Source organism: Chiloscyllium plagiosum, unplaced genomic scaffold (assembly GCF_037043375.1).
Source record: "Chiloscyllium plagiosum isolate Xiang-an unplaced genomic scaffold, Cpla_swu_hap1 HiC_scaffold_30, whole genome shotgun sequence".
Taxonomy (NCBI): Eukaryota; Metazoa; Chordata; class Chondrichthyes; order Orectolobiformes; family Hemiscylliidae; genus Chiloscyllium; species Chiloscyllium plagiosum.
The window spans coordinates 60,361,487-60,379,325 of NW_028270168.1; positions in this window are offsets into that span (position 1 = coordinate 60,361,487).

Sequence of the window (17,839 nt, forward strand, 5' to 3'; positions counted from 1 at the left end):
ACAAAACACTGTTAGAACTTCTGCCTGAGGCCCAGGCATTTTGAAAGAAGTTTCAAACAAATTATCACTTCTCATTCACTTCAAATGCAACAGGAGTAACTTTTCTTCAACTTCTTAACCACTCAAAAAGGTGAAAACACTACAAACCATAGTGCAAGGGCTAAGCCCTGCCACAAAAACCATCATCGTCCTTGCTCAAAAAACAAAAAGAGTAACACACAGGCTGCAACCATCCAGTAAAATACATGGGCAAAAAAAACAAGTTCCCCAATGTGAACTAAAATATAACAGTATTCACTGTCTGTGTGACCAGCCAGCTTAGGAATCAGTTATCAAAGACAACAGTAACACACTGGCTGTGACCAGCCAACCCACAGTCAGTTCCCTGAACTCAGGAGTTTCTAAATCACCTGATGATACTTCTTTTTTAACCAGAAGTCCCCAGAATACTGGCAAATAGCAATAATGCTAATGTCCCATTTATTTATTTATTTATTATTTTATTAAAACATTACAAACAGTTCACAAAAAGGAAAACTTAACATTTACAGCTGTATACAACAGCAATTTTACAAGGGAGAAGAGCAGCAAAGCCAGGCCCCAAACCCTACCGTTCAACCAGTTTACAGGGAGATGAGGACAAACCTCAAATCCCAGTTCCACATATGAAAAGACAGTGACAATGACATTTTACATGAGACAATACTGTTACATACAAAAGTGCAGACAATACAGACCCAGCAAGCCCCTGTCCCTCCCACCTTCCGGCCACTCTAAGGCAGCCCGCGCCTACACATCTTCCGTCCATCCCATGCCCCTTCCAGTTCTCAGTCCGCCCTGACACACCTTTTGACCACCTCTAGGACAGCCCGCCCGGGGTGACAGCGGTCAGGACGGCCTACCCACTTTCCAGCTTCACTAACCACCCGCAGCACCTTTCGACCACCTCTAGGACAGCCCGACCCCTTCCCTGGGACGACAGCATGCAGGGTAGCCCCCAAGCCTTCCGGATCTCAGCCTGCCCCTTCGTACCATTGGGCTCTCACCCACCTCTCACCCACCCATCCGGCCAGTGGGCTATCCTGGCACACCTTCCGGCCACCTCTGGGACAGCCCGTCCCCTTCCCTGGGACGACAGTATGCAGGGTAGCCCACAAGCCTTTCGGATCTCAGCCTGACCCGACGCGCCTTCTGGCTCTCGGCCAGATATAAATGGGACATTAGCATTATTGGTATTTGCCAGTATTCTTCAGGAATTCTGAAGTAGGGCTTATGCCTGAAATGTCGATTCTCCTGCTCCTTCGATGCTGCCTGACCTGCTGCACTTTTCCAGCAACACATTTTTCAGCTCTGATCTCCAGCATCTGCAGTCCTCACTTTCTCCTACTAAACTAACTGGTATCATGTACAGTGAGGAAGGTCATCAGAAAGTGCAGCACGACCTTGATCAGCTGGGGAAGTAAGCCGAGATAAATGGCAAATGGAGTTTAATATAGATAAGTGTGAGGTTTGCATTTTAAAAAGTCAAATCAAGATAGAAATTTCATGGTGAATGGTAGGGCCTTAAGGAGGGTAGTGGAACAGAGGGACCTTGGAGTTCAGGTGCACAGTTCTCTGAAAGTGGAGTCACCGGTGGACAAAGCAGCGAAGAAGACTTTTGTTAGACTGGCCTTCATCAGTCAGGGCACTGAGAGTAGAAGTTGGGAAGTTATGTTGCAGTTATACAGGAAGTTGGTGAGGCTGCACTTGGAGTACTGCGTTCAGTTTTGATCACCTTATTATAGGAAGGATGTCATTAAACTGGAAAGAAACCAGAAGCAATTTACAAGGGTGTTTCCTGGACCCAATGGTCTGAATTATAGGCAGAGGTTGGACAAGCTAGGACTTTTTCTTTAGAGCGGAGGAGATTGAGGGGGTCCTTATACAGGTGCATAAGATCACAGGAGTCATGGTTAGGGTGAATGTACTCAGTCATTTTCCCAGGGTTGGGGAATCATGGACCAGAGGGCATCAGTTAAGGTTAGAGGGGAAAATATAAAAGGGAACCTGAGAGGCAACCTTTTTATACTGAGGGTAGTAAGCATGCGGAATGAGCTGCCAGTGGAACTTGTTGAGGTGGGTACATTAACAACATTTAAAAGGCATTTGAACAAATACATGGATAGGAAAGGTTTAGAAGGATATGGACCAAGTACAGGAAAATGCTGTTAGTGTGGACGGACATTCTGGTTGGCATGGGCCAGTTTGGGTCAAACGGCCTTTCTTCCTGCTGGAGGACTCTGTGACTCTACGACATGGAAAGGATGGGCAGACTCGGAGCAACAAGAAGCGGAATGACTACATTAACTCCATATGAGTTAATGACAAGAAGGGCTATGAGATTGCCAGGGAACATTGTAACAGGGTAGGACCAGTGAGACAGAGAGTGAAACCATTTAGAAGACAATTCTGCAAACAGTTGAATGGGCCAAGACAGCAGGTCAAAGACCAGCAGAAAATCCGCGACCTCGAACAAGATGCTATGACCAACCAAGTAAAGGTACTGAGAGCTGATGTGAAGGTAACGGTTAAAGTAGCACCTGACAAGCCTGGAATTACGTCTAAAAGGCTCAAACAGTTTGTGATTATTATGACCAAGGACACGGGCCTGTTTGGATATGAAAGTTAGAAGGCAGGTGAAGACCTCATCACAGCTGAAGCTCAACACAATTGATTCTGAGCTACAGAACTAATGCCAACAGAACAGTGACAACTGGGGCAGCTCTTTATTCAATTTGTGGAAGGCTGGCCACCACTTTAACCCTTGAGGGACGATTGTTCCTGGCTGTGGAAGCAGTGATTGGTAGCTCAATGTGAGAGGAACTCTGGTGTTACCTCAACCAAAGCAGAATGGAATGCTGAACATGACCATAGGAGAACAGATTTTGAAGAGGCGTTTGAATTTATTTGTGAATAGGAAAGGTGTGTTTACATGGGATGGGTAATGGCTTTTGCCAGACCCTAAATTCCCCTCCAAAAAAATGTGAGAGAGGACATTTGAAACCTTTTCAATCACTTGTACTTGTCCGTCAATGGGGGAACAGTGATGATGGATGGATAGGGGAAACCCACCCCGACGAAATAAATGTCACTACAACGTCACCTCCTTCCACAATAAAGACCACAGACGATCCCCTACCTGACAGTTATCATTCCAACTGCACCGCCAAACAACTTGCCACGTCCATGTCTGAGTATGAGTCTTAGACTGACGAACGGTCTGGTCTTAATCAATGATAATAAAATACTATAATGTACAGCGTGAGTTAGTGCCTGTAGTCGTATACATTTCCTGTATCAGCCTGCCCAAGTGGTTCATCCCACACCAGATACCGATACATGACCTTTATTACTCAAATGATGACTGTAGCAGCTCAGTTCGATAGTGGGGTGCAGCACTCAGTGGTCACACCCTGAGCTTTTCAAGGAAAATTAGATCTTAAGGCTAATTCCACAAATCTAGCAGCCCTGGATCAGAACATCTGATACTGAGCCCCCAACTTAAGAAAATCATAACTGAAGAGCAAAGAATTCAAAGCATGGAACTAAATGCCAATCAGAGCCAAACAAAACTGATCCAAAATCTGCCCACTGTATTGGAGAGTCATTCAGTAACCATTAGTAAATGAATTAAGTTCAGGAAAAACATCTCAGATGATGCTAGTAGGAATGATGTCTGTAAGCACCAATATCTCCTCCATATCTTTCCTATAATAGGGCGACCGGAACTGAACACAATATTCCAAGTGTGGTCTCACCAGGGTTTTGTAGAGCTGCAGCAAAACCTCGCGGCTCTTAAACCCGATCCCCCGTTAATGAAAGCCAAAACACCATATGCTTTCTTAACAACCCAATCCACTCGGGTGGCAACTTTGAGGGATATATGCACCTGAACACCAAGATCCCTCTGTTCCTCCACATTGCCAAGAATCCTGTCTTTAATCCTATATTCAGCACTGAAGTTCGACCTTCCAAAATGCATCATTTTGGGGGGGATTCAAGATGACGGCGACTCAGTAGGTCTGAGTCTGCTGAGCTCTGCCCAGGACCCAGGCAAAGTGGAGTACCTACCCTCCCCTCACTTTTTAAACTACTAAAAATAGCTTTTTCCCTGTAGCTACAGTCATTCTGCATCAAACTTTAGCAGTTTGGTACATTTTAAAATGACCAAAGATAAAGGACCACGAAATTCGCAACAGGCAGGGACCTGGCAACGCTGTGCTTCAGTCATGGAGGGTCTGTGTGTAACTTCGGATCGCCGGAAAAAGCAAAGAATTTTTGGATGCTCTCAAATAGACTGATGGACTTGAACAACATGGACAGTGATTTTATTTTACCCCCTTTTTTCCCTCCCCCCTTACCCCTTTCTCTTTTCTATCCTTCCTTGGGGGTGGAGTTCTTTCTTTTAACTCTTAAGTATAACTCACTTGGTTTATCCGGCTATTGGGGGATGTTTCTGAGTTTTCTTTTCTTTAATATTTGCTGGGATTGTAATTTTATACATTTTATTTTATAGTCCTGTTTTGTAAAGAGTGCCTCGGTAATAATATTGAGGGGACGGGTTGGGGTTGCCCACTTCTAATTTTTGTATTATAAGACATTAGCATTTGTTTATCTTACATTACGATATCTGAGCCGAGGGCATGGCTCTAGCTGGGAGGTGTTATGGTGGGATTATTGGACGGTAGGAGTGCCCCCTGTGGACAAGGGGGAAAGTCTCCTCTTGATTATATCTTACTTTTTTTTAGGAGTAGTTCTTAGTTGTTTTTAGTTGTTTTAAAGGTTGTATTTTTAAGTTTATGTGAATTGTTTATGGTCTCGACTCAATGCTTTTTGATTGGGGTTCTACCTCCTGGGGGTTCTCGGACTTTCTTGAACGATCATGGCTAGTCATTCCTTTAAACGGTGCACCTGGAATGTCAAAGGGGAGCCGCTGGCCAATTAAAAGGAAAAAGATATTATCAAGTCTTAAAAAAGAGAACGTTGATGTAGCCCTTTTACAGGAGACACATCTACTTGATCAGGAGTATTCGAAGCTGCAGCAGGAGGATTTGGTCAGGTGTTCTTTTCATCTTTTAGCTCAAAAAAGTAGCAGAGTGGCCATTCTTATCCGGAAACATTTTCCCTTCCAAATGCTAAGCCAAATAAAAGATGAGTCTGAATGGTATATATTACTTAAAGCCCTAACATATGGATTTTGAATGTATATCGCCCCCGGCACATCTTTTTAAATTTGTAACAGATGCGGTCTCCAAGTTGATGGCTCTCAGGGAGCCTCACATAATTACAGGGGGAGACTGTAATTGTATTATCGACCCCGAGGTGGACAGAATATGTAGGAGCTCTGCGGGTATATCTCTGAGATCGAGGCAGTTGGCTGATCTGAATATGGAGTTGGGACTGGTAGATGTGTGGAGGTGTTTTCACCCTGAGGGTAGGGATTTTACTTTCAATTCTAACCCACACAAGTGTCATACCAGAATCGATATGTTTTTTGTCCCCTCGACCTTTCTGAATTCAATATTGTCTTGTAAAATAGGAAATATAACTATTTCCGAACACGCAGCAGCGTATATAGAGATCAAGACTAGTGGTGATAAGATGGGTTCCCGACACTGGCGCATGGACGCTTTCCTATTGAAGGATAGTAAGCTCATAGAATATTTCTCGCAGGAATTTAAAATTTTCTGGAGTATCAATTCAGGTCCGGCCAGTAACCCATCGGTGATGTGGGAGACTGCTAAAGCATATGCGCATGGCTTGGTCATCTCATATTCTGCGACCCGGAAAAAACAAAAGGGAGAACAACAATGACTGCTTGAGGCTCGCCTGAAGGCAGCTGAGTCAGCGTATGCTGCTAGGCCATCCACAACTACATTACAGTGGATTACAGCCCTCAGAAGTACTTTGCAAAGATAGCAAAGATAAGTGGGAAAACTGAGGACTGGGAAGCTTTTAAAGAGCAACAGAGGATTACTAAGAAGGAAATACGCAGAGGAAAAATGAGGTACGAAGGTAAACTGGCCAATAATATAAAGGAGGATAGCAAAAGTTTTTTTAGGTATGTGCAAGGCAAAAAAATGGTTAGGACTAAAATTGGGCCCTTGAAGACAGAGCTGAAAATGTGTTGCTGGAAAAGCGCAGCAGGTCAGGCAGCATCCAGGGAACAGGAGAATCGACGTTTCGGGCATAAGCCCTTCTGAAGAAGGGCTTATGCCCGAAACGTCGATTCTCCTCTTCCCTGGATGCTGCCTGACCTGCTGCGCTTTTCCAGCAACACATTTTCAGCTCTGATCTCCAGCATCTGCAGACCTCACTCTCCCTTGAAGACAGAAACAGGGGAATATATTACGGGGAACAAAGAGAAGAATTAAATGGGCACTTCAGATCTGTGTTCACTGGGGAAGACACAAGCAATCTCCCTGAGGTAACAGTGGCTGAAGGACCTGAACTTAAAGGAATTTATATTTGCCAGGTTTTGGTGTTGGAGAGACTGTTAGGTCTGAAGGTTGATAAGTCTCCGGGGCCTGATGGTCTACATCCCAGGGTACTGAAGGAGGTGGCTCGGGAAATCGTGGATGCGTTGGTGATTATTTTCCAGAGTTCGATAGATTCGGGGTCGGTTCCTGAGGATTGGAGGGTGGCTAATGTTGTACCACTTTTTAAGAAGGGTGGGAGAGAGAAAGCAGGAAATTATAGACCAGTTACTCTGACCTCAGTGGTGGGAAAGATGCTGGAGTCTATTATAAAGGATGAAATTACGGCACATCTGGATAGTAGTAACAGGATAGGACAGAGTCAGCATGGATTTATGAAGGGGAAATCATGCTTGACTAATCTTCTTGAATTTTTTGAGGATGTAAATCTGAAGATGGACGAGGGAAATCCAGTAGATGTAGTGTACCTGGACTTTCAGAAAGCTTTTGATAAAGTCCCACATAGGAGGTTAGTGAGCAAAATTAGGGCGCACGGTATTAGGGGCAAAGTACTAGATTGGATTGAAAATTGGTTGGCTGATAGGAAACAAAGGGTAGTGATAAACGGCTCCATTTCGGAATGGCAGGCAGTGACCAGTGGGGTACCGCAGGGATCCGTGCTGGGACCGCAGCTTTTTACAATATATGTTAATGATATAGAAGATGATATCAGCAATAACATTAGCAAATTTGCTGATGATACAAAGCTGGGCGGCAGGGTGAAATGTGATGAGGATGTTAGGAGATTACAAGGTGACCCGGACAAGTTAGGTGAGTGGGCAGATGCATGGCAGATGCAGTTTAATGTGGATAAATGTATGGTTATCCACTTTGGTGGCAAGAACAGGAAGGCAGACTACTACCTCAATGGAATCAATTTAGGTAAAGGGGCAGTACAGAGAGCTCTGGGTGTTCTTGTACACCAGTCAATGAAGGCAAGCATGCAGGTACAGCAGGTAGTGAAGAAGGCTAATAGCATGCTGGCCTTCATAACAAGAGGAATTGAGTATAGAAGCAAAGAGGTACTTCTGCAGCTGTACAGGGCCCTGGTGAGACCACACCTGGAATACTGTGTGCAGTTCTGGTCTCCAAATTTGAGAAAAGACATTCTGGCTATTGAGGGAGTGCAGCGTAGGTTCACGAGATCAATTCCTGGAATGGCAGGATTACCTTACACTGAAAGACTGAAGCGACTGGGCTTGTATACCCTTGAGTTTAGAAAACTGAGAGGGGATCTGATTGAGATGTATAAGATTATGAAAGGATTGGACACTCTGGCAGTAAGGAAACATGTTTCCGCTGATGGGTGAGTGTCGAACCAGAGGACTCAGCTTAAAAATACGGAGTAGACCATTTAGGACAGAGATGAGGAGAAACTTCTTCACCCAGAGAGTGGTGGCTGTGTGGAATGCTCTGCCCCAGAGGGCAGTGGAGGCCCAGTCTCTGGATTCATTTAAGAAAGAGTTGGATAGAGCTCTCAAAGATAGTGGAATCAAGGGTTATGGAGATAAGGCAGGAACAGGATACTAATTAGGAATGATCAGCCATGATCATATTGAATGGCGGTGCAGGCTCGAAGGGCAGAATGGCCTACTCCTGCACCTATTGTCTATTATTGAATACCGCACTTAGTCAAACAGCAAAGAGGGAGATTCTATTTGTGAAGCAGAGATTATTTAAGCACGGCAATACCTTGCTAGAAAGAAAAAGGCTCCCCAATCCTTTACGTTTATTACAGAGAGTGCTGGTACCCTGACTTGTGATCCTAAAAAGATCAATGCAGCCTTTAGAAAGTTCTGCTTCGAGTTGTATAAGTCGGAGAGCTCTGAAGATAGAGCGAGGAAGATGGAGTCTTTTTTTAAAAATCTGGCCCTTTCGGGCTTAACCTTGGGAGTAGGTGTCGCTTTTGAACGCTGCCCCTACAACCCTGGAAGTCCAGGAGGTGGTGAGGCAGCTCCAGAGCGGTAAAGCACCCGGGCCAAACGAATTTCAGGCTGAGTTTTATAAAGAATTTATAGACGAATCGGCTGGACCACTTACAGATATGTTTAATTATTCATATAGTCAGGGTAGCCTCCCGCCCTCCCTGAGAGAAGCAAATATCTCTCTCATTCTTAAGAAAGGAAAAGCCCCAGATGACTGTACTTTTTACAGACCTATATCCTTATTGAATGTGGACTTTAAAATTCTCTCAAAAATGTTGGCATTAAGATTGGAGAGGGTTTTACCATTTATTATAAAAGAGGCTCAGACGGAGTTTATCAAGGGTTGCAGATCTACTAATAATATTAGAAGAGTGTTAAACATGGTATAAGTCTGCCACAGGGAACGATACTGGGATTAGTCATCTCCCTAGATGCAGAGAGGGCATTTGATCAGGTAGAATGGCCATATCTATTTTATACTATGGAACCGTTTGGCATTGGAGAGGTCTTTGCCAAGTGGGTCGCAGTATTATATAACGACCCTAGAGCAGCGGTGATTACCAACGGCATAAGATCGGATAGCTTTAGTGTTGGCAGAGATTGTCATCAAGGGTGCCCTACCTCACCACTACTATTTACACTAGTGATTGAACCGCTGGCGGAAGCTATCCGAACCAACCCTAATATAACGGCCCCGGAGGGAGGATCGGGTTTAGCATAAAATCATTTTTTACGCGGACGACGTCTTTCTTTTCTTAAATGAACCATCGATATCTGTGCCCCGCTTAATCCAAGTGGTTAACTTGTTTGGTACGTTTTCGGGTTACAAAATTAACTTTATGAAATCAGAGGCCATACTGCTAGGAGGTCTTACCAGCACATCCAATTTTCCAGCTGGATCCTGCTTCCCTTTTCAGTGGTCACTGAGAGGTTTTCTCTATTTAGGTATTTTTATTACCCCTATATTTGGTCAGCTATACAAAGCTAATTACTTGCATTAATTAGAGAAAATAAGGCAGGACCTCCAACGCTGGGAAGGTCTCCCGATATCCTGACGAGGAAGAAGAGGTTTGGTCATGATGAATATTCTACCTCACCTACATACCCCATGAGAATACTTCCTCTGATGTTGCCGAGACAGGCGCTGCGTAAGCTTTATGGTTGGCTCGGCTCCTTTATTTGGAACCATAGGCAGCCTCTTATTAAATTAGATAAGTTACAGCTCCCACAAGTAAGGGGAGGTCTAGATTTTCCGGATTTCAGAAGGTACCAACTGGGTTCTCTGTTATCATATGTTGCTGATTGGGTCTCTTGTGACACACAATCAATGTGGTTGGATATCGAGGTTTGAAAATGTGTTGCTGGAAAAGCGCAGCAGGTCAGGCAGCATCCAAGGAACAGGAGAATCGACGTTTCGGGCATAAGCCCTTCTTCAGGTTATTGAGGTTTCCCAAGCAAAATGCCCCCTCATCAATCTATTATTTATGGATAAGATGAGAGTTATTACAGATCATTGTAAAACCCAAATGTATTAAATACAATCAAACCTTGGAGGATAATGCGACAGAATAAGGGTAATTTATAAAAAACCTCCCCTTCTACTCCTATAGTGGGAACGTTGGGATTTCAGCCAGGCTTGACTGATGCGATGCTGGATTTAAAATTTGTGAGACCAGAGGTATCTCCTGTGGGAGATCTGTTCGATGAGGAGGTCATAACGTCCTTCGAACAGTTGCGCCAGAAATTCGGGTTGCCTAGTACAGGCCTTTTTCGATATTTTCAAGTACGAGACTTCATACAAAAAATGACCACATTGATGACTAATCGGTACAAATCAGATATGGAAAGGAGAGTGCTTCGGCTGATGGGTGCACCCTCAGTCAGCACTCTCTACCACTCGCTAGGTAATAAGTTTTCAAAGGACATGGAACGGTTATATAAAACCTGGAATCAAGAATTAGGGATGGAAATCTCCTTAGAGATATGGGAGGATAGCTGGGAAAATGCCAGGAAGGTCTCTACCTGTAATAGAACTCAGGCTATTCGATTGAAGATACCTCATAGGGCTCATATGGCACTAGAGCGGCTTGCAAAGGTCAAGGCAGGAGCATCCCCAATGTGCCCTAAATGTAAAATAGAAGTTGGGACTCTCAATCATTGATTGTGGACATGCCATAAGATCCGTAGATATTGGGATAACACAGCGAATGCCTTGCCAAAGATTTTGGGAATGGAGATTGGCCTGGATCCAGTGTCTCTCTTTTTGAGCTTTACAAATTTTCCTTCTCTAGATGCATCCGGGAAGAAACTATTTACTATCCTTTCCTTTTGTGCGAGGAAAAATATTTTAGTAAGTTGGATATTGAAAAGTCCCCCAGGACTTTCAAATTGGCAATGGGGTAGTTATGGATTATACTCCCCTGGACTTCCTTGAAAATATGGTGCATCAAACAAACAGAATCAGGACATGGCAGCCCTTTTTGAACTACACCGATGCAGATGTATCGGCCATACTGTTTAGGGCCTTTTAGCCGTGAGGATGATGTTCGTTGGTTCAGGGGCCCCTGGGAGGAAGAATCCCGAATAAATACGGGTTTTGTTATGACTTGCTATAATTTTATTTTGAATGCATGTCTATTTATTTTTTACCTTCCTTTTTTTTTCTTTTAGTGTTGTTAGTAATGTACGATACTGTGTTTTTTTTATATATAGAATCTTCTTTTTTATATCTTATTTTGAGTTTTGGTAGTTTGTCGACTAGATTAGTAATTAGTTATTTTAAATTTTATATTGGTGTTGTTATTATACTGTAAAGTGGATACACTACTTTGTATTAATTTTGTAATTTTGTAAAGTAATTCAAAAATCTTTTTCTTTTCAATCAATATATTTACAAAAAAAAGCATCACTTTGCATTTATCCAGGTTGAACTCCATCTGCCATTTCTCAGCCCAGCTCTGCATCCTGTCTATGTCGCACTGTAGCCCTTGATACAATTATCGGCACCTCCAACCGTTGTGTCATCTGCAAATTTACCAACCCACCCCTCAACCCCCTCATCCAAGTCAGTTATAAAATCTACAAAGAGCAAAGGCCCAAGAACTGAGTCCTGCGGGACCCCACACAACACTGACCTCCAGGCAGAATACCTTCTATCTACAACCACTCTCTGCCTTGTGTCAGCCAACCAATTCTGAATCCAGATAGCCAAATCTCTCTGTATCCCATACCTCCTGACTTTATGAATGAGCCTACCACGGGGAACCTTGTCAAATGCTGTGCTGAAGTCCAAGTACACCACATCCATTGCTCGACCTTCGTCGACCTGTCTTGTCACCTCCTCAAAGAACTTAATAAGATTTGTGAGGCATGACCTCACAAAGCCATGCTGACTGCCTTTAATCTCGCTATGCTTTTCCAAATTCTCATAAATCCTATCCCTCAGAATTCTTTCCAAAATCTTGCTGACCACAGACGTGAGACTGACTGGTCTGTAATTGCCAGGGATTTCCCTATTCCCCTTCTTGAAAAGAGAACAATATTCACCTCCCTCCAATCCTCCAGTAAAACTCCCGTGGAGACTGAAGAAGCAAAGATCTTCACCAATGGCTTAGCAACTTCCTTTCTCCCTTCCCGGAGCAGCCTAGGATAAATCTGGTGTGAGAGATAAATCTGGTCTGGCCCTGGGGACTTATCAATCTTAATGCTTGCCAAAATTTCCAGCACATCAACTTCATCAGTCTTGATCTATTCAAGCCTGTTTCCCAGCTCCTCAAAGTTCTCATTCACAACAAGGTCTCTTTACTTAATGAAAACCGAAGCAAAAAACTCACTTAGAGCTTCCCCTCTCTCCTCAGACTCCACGCACAAGTTGGCGAAACTGAGGACTGCAGATGCTGGAGATCACAGTCAAGATTAGATCCTGCTCATCGGATGCTGCCTGATCTGCTGTGCTTTTCCAGCACCACTCTAATCCCTGATCGGCCCTACCTTTTGCATGACCATTCTCGTATTCCTCATGTATGAGTAAAATGCCTTCAGGTTCTTCCTATTCCTTCCCACTAAGCCTTTTTCGTGACGCCTCCTGGCTCTCCTCAGTCTATATCTGAGCTCCTTTGTAGCAAGTCAGCAATCCTCTAAAGCTGTGCTAAACCCTTGCTTCATCCGCCTTCTTCCTTTTGATGAGAAGCTTCACTGTTCTTGCCATCCAAGGCTCCTTAACCTTACCCCTTCTTGCCTGTCTCAGAGAACAAACTAGTGTATCACTCGCAACAACTGCTCCTTAAACAGTCTCCACATGTCTGTTGTACCCTTTCTGTGGAACAATTGTTCCCAATCTGTACTTCCCAACTCCTGTCTGATAGCGTCATAATTTCCTTTTCCCCAATTAACTATATTTCCAAAGTAACTGTTCCTTTCCCTCTCCAAGGCTATGGTAAATGTGAGGCAGTTGTGGTTATTGTCTCCCATTGCAAGATCTGACACCTGTCCTGGTTCATTGCTGAGCACCAAATCCAAAATGGCCTCTCCCTTTTTCGGTCTGTCTACGTACTGAGTTAGGAAACCCTCCTGAACACACCTGACAAAAACAGCTCCATCCAAACCTTCTGCACTCAGGAGATTCCCGTCAATATTGGGAAAGTTGAAGTCACCCATAACAGCAACACTGCTACATCTGCATTTTTCCAAAATCTGTCCACCTTTGAGTTCTTCGATCTCCAAACTGCTAGTAGGGGGGTCTGTAGAAAACCCCCAGTTAGGTGGCTGTTCCCTTGCTGTTCCTAACTTCCAACCAGGAGGAGAAAGTGAGGACTGCAGATGCTGGAGATCAGAGTTGAAAATGTGTTGCAGGAAAAGCGCAGCAGGTCAGGCAGCATCCAAGGAGCAGGAGAATCGACGTTTCGGGCAAGAGCCCTTCTTCAGGAACTATCGACGTTTCGGGCATGAGCCCTTCTTCAGGAATTCCTGAAGAAGGGCTCATGCCCGAAACGCGATTCTCCTGCTCCTTGGATGCTGCCTGACCTGCTGCGCTTTTCCAGCAACACATTTTCAGCTCTGATCTCCAGCATCTGCAGTCCTCACTTTCTCCCCGTTCTGATAATGCCAACTTTGACAAGGTGGCCTCCGAAATGTCCACCTGCTTCCTCAACCGAAGAATCCTCAGCACCATTGTTGACAGGGCCCTTAGCTGAGTCTGGCTGATCTCCCGCCCTTCTGTCTTAACTCCCTGTCTTTCCTTCCAAAGGAACAATAGGGTTCTCCTTATCCTCGCTGTGGGATATAGGTGAATTAATGTTATTTCTGCAATTATAAGTTCTGATACAGAGTAAATGAATTCACATTAGTTTGGGATTGTTTCGGACGAGAGCTGACTTAGCAAACATGAGGAAACATATAATCCGTTAAAGAAAATGGTATGTTAGCATGAGACGTGATTACAGAACAATGGTGGATGTATGGGCAAACAGGAAAAACATCTGTTTCCCCACTTGTACAGAGACACAGGAACAAACCCCAATTAAAAGGGCTTAGTAATAAGATGCTGTGAGGGGCAGCGCAGGTGGAGGGAGCAGATAATGGTAAGCAAAGGATGGGATGACGTCAAACAACCTTATAGGAGGCAGAGATAGACATTTGTCACTGACAAGGCCGGATAAACAGAAGTTGTGGGATCAGTCTTAAGGAAATGAGTGACGTAAGCGAAGCAGGGAACAAACCGTGGGCGGCACGGTGGCACAGTGTGGGCGGCACGGTGGCACAGTTGTGGGCGGCACGGTGGCACAGTGGTTAGCACTGCTGCCTCGCAGCGCCAGAGACCCGGGTTCAATTCCCGCCTCAGGCGACTGACTGTGTGGAGTTTGCACGTTCTCCCCGTGTCTGCGTGGGTTTCCTCCGGGTGCTCCGGTTTCCTCCCACAGTCCAAAGATGTGCAGGTCAGGTGAATTGGCCATGCTAAATTGCCCGTAGTGTTAGGTAAGGGGTAAATGTAGGGGTATGGGTGGGTTGCGCTTCGGCGGGGCGGTGTGGACTTGTTGGGCCGAAGGGCCTGTTTCCACACTGTAAAGTAATCTAATCTAAACAGTGGAATAAGGAAAACATATGGGAAAAAACTGTATAAATTGCGAGAGTTTGTTGGGGTTTACTGTGCATTTGTCATTGCCTTACCTGGCAATTAGACATGGCACCCACTTGCAAGTGTACAAATAAACGACTCTGTTTCAGATATTTGGTCTCGGACTGAAATTATTAAAGTGAGTGAGCTTTTGTTTCTCACAATTGGGGGCTCGTGTCCGGGATTTTCTTCCATCACCGGGGGGAGTGTCTGGCCTTGGACACTGGGAAGATGTGTCCCGTTCCCCATTGAGGAGCGGTCTCGTGTCCCGGTTTGGTCCAGTCCCTTGGGTGACTGGTGTGAATCCTACAAGAGAGACATCTGAATCAGACAGTGATAGGAGGTTGATAGACAATACGGAAAGAAGGGACCAGGCAACTCTGTGCACAGACCAGGGTAAGAAAATTGACTTTTAAGTATTGCCTTGGTGGCCGGGATTGGGCTTTAGTAGTTAATAAGGGACTAACGAAGGAACTCAATATGGATTGTGCTGTGGGTAAGGAAAAAGCCTCCGGGAAAACAAAGTAAGGAAAAGGCAATGGAAATGGAGGCGGGGTCCCTTACAACATACCTCCAGAAAGTCCTTTGGGCAGGATGTTGTGGAATTGGCAAAATAATACTTGTACAAGGGAGAAAGATGATTAAATATTGTTGCTTTGTATGGACTAAGGAATCCATTCTTCGTCCCGCTGTCTTCTGGCCAAAGTACAGATCAGACGAAGACTGGGTTTGTGAATATCTGAATTTATATGTCAATGTGCGAGAGAGAGAGAGAATGAAAAGAGCTGCACAGCTGGTAGGAAGTTTAACCCTTTGTGATTTGGTTTGAGTGAACATTTGTTTGTTGGTGATTGAATGTTTGTGTTTTATTCCCTGGAGCTTGAGTTCCAAGACTGTTTTGAATCTGATTTTTATTATGGAAACTTAACATGATTTCTTTTAAGGTTAAGGATTCTATCCAGATTATGAAGAAGAAAAAAAAGAATGATAACTCCTGTTCTTTTTACAGATCATGACTGCCTTACTATCAGTTTCTAACTAATCTCTTTTATCTTTACACAAAAGCGATTTATGGAGGACAGTTGAAGTTTCAGTTCAACATTAGATTGTAGTAAAAGCAAAATTCTATGGTTAATATCTGTGACCTTGGATTCAGCCATTGTTCATGCATTAGAAGTTTTTTTTAAAAAACTTGAGTAGACAAATTCTTTTAAGGCAGCTCTGATTATTTTATGACCTATAGTATTATAATTGAGCAATGATTGGTCAGGGCTATTTAAGAAAACTAATTTTGGATCTAAATTAAAGGACTAAAACTGGGTAATTACAGTGAATTGCAAAATTGGGAACTGTATGCATTTTGCATTTTAACTATTAAATACTGAAGAAATGAACGTAAATATATAAATATATTTATAAGTTAGGAACAGGCTTTAAAGGTTAGTCAAGCATGAATTGATGAATTGGTGTTTGAAGTTATGGGGAGCTAGAAATATTGCAATATCTCTTTAAAGAAAGAAAAAGGGAAAGAACGTGACGACATATCCCCTTCGGGAGGTACCCATAGGGGACAAAGAGATTGGGTTTGTAAGTGCCCCCCCTCACTAGTGGGAAGGTCAGAACATTTAAAAAGAAAATGAAGGTCCTGGTTGAGGATCCGGTGGGGTTGTCTGAACAAATTGATCAATTTCTGGGGCCCAGTCTGTCTACCTGGGCTGAGTTAATGTCTATTTTGAATATATTATCTACTGGGGAGGAAAGGGGACTTATTCGGGGAGCTGCCATTAAAATAAGGGACAGGGAACACCCGGTTGGAGATGGGGATGCTGGACAGGGAGAGGTGAAGTTTCCCCTCAAAGACCCCCAGTGGGAAAACCAAAACCTGGAGCATAGAGAAGAAATGAGGGAATTGAAAGACCTGATTCTAAAAGGAATAAGAGAGGCAGTTCCGAAGTCACAGAATTTGACTAAAGCCATTGAAGTTAGACAGGAGAAAGATGAGACTCCCTCAGCTTTCCTGCAAAGATTAAGGGACTCAATGCGGAAATATTCTGGAATGAACCCTGAGGACCCAGTGGCACAGGGTCTGTTGAAAGTACATTTTGTGACAAAAGCATGGCCAGACATACAGAGAAAGATACAGAAGATAGAAGGGTGGAGTGAAAAACCATTAGATGAATTGTTAAGAGAGGCACAGAAAGTGTTTGTAAAGAGGGAGGATGAGAGACAAAAACAGAAGGCGAAAATGATGGTAGCTACAGTTGATGAGGTAATTAAGGGGAGAATGGAACCAATAGTGAGCAACCGGAGCGGCAGGAGGCAGCATGTAGGACAGAGAGGAAGAGGGAGAGGGAGAGGACAAGGGGGAGCATTTGATAGAGGGTTTGAGCGACAGGGGCAGAGATGGAAGTCTCCACAGGCAGGATGCTATTATTGTGGAAAGATAGGGCATTTTAAGCGGGAGTGTCCTGATCTACAAAGGGAAGAAAGGGCAATTCCGCTTATGAACTTTGTTGAAGAGTAGGGGTGTCAGGGGTTCCTGCCCTCGGGGGCCCACCAGGAACCCTTGATAAACTTGAAGGTGGGACCCTGTAGGGAGGAGGCAGTCTTCCTAGTAGATACCGGGGCACGGTCATCGCTGAATTTTAAACCAAAGAGGGTAGAAATGTCGACATGGTCAATTACTGTTTCAGGGGTGAAAGGGGAAGGATTTACTGTTCCAGTATTTGAACCTACGATGATAGAAGGTCCTAAGGATAGGGTCACAGGGGAACTGCTGTATATCCCTGATATAGGAAGTTACTTACTGGGGAGAGACTTAATTATCCTCTTAGGACTGGAGATTGGAATTCAGGAAAAAGAATTAGTAGTACAACTGGCAATGTTGACAGAGGATGCAGAGAAAAGATAGACCCTATTGTATGGCTAGAGAAGGGAATCGTGGAAAACTACAGATCCCTCCCCTTTTAATAAATTTAAAACGGAAAGGGGACGTTGTCTGTGAACGACAATACCCTATTTCCATAGAAGGTAAACGAGGACTGCAGCCAGTAATTGAGGGACTGATTAGAGATGGACTGTTGGAGCCATGTATGTCTTCTTATAATACCCCAATTCTACCAGTGTGGAAATCTGATGGAACTTATCGATTGGTGCAGGATTTGAGAACATTAAATCGAATAGTACAGATCAGGCACCCAGTGGTGCCAAACACCTACACGTTATTAAGTAAGATCCCTCATGACCACAGATGGTTTAGTGTGATAGATTTAAAAGATGCCTTTTGG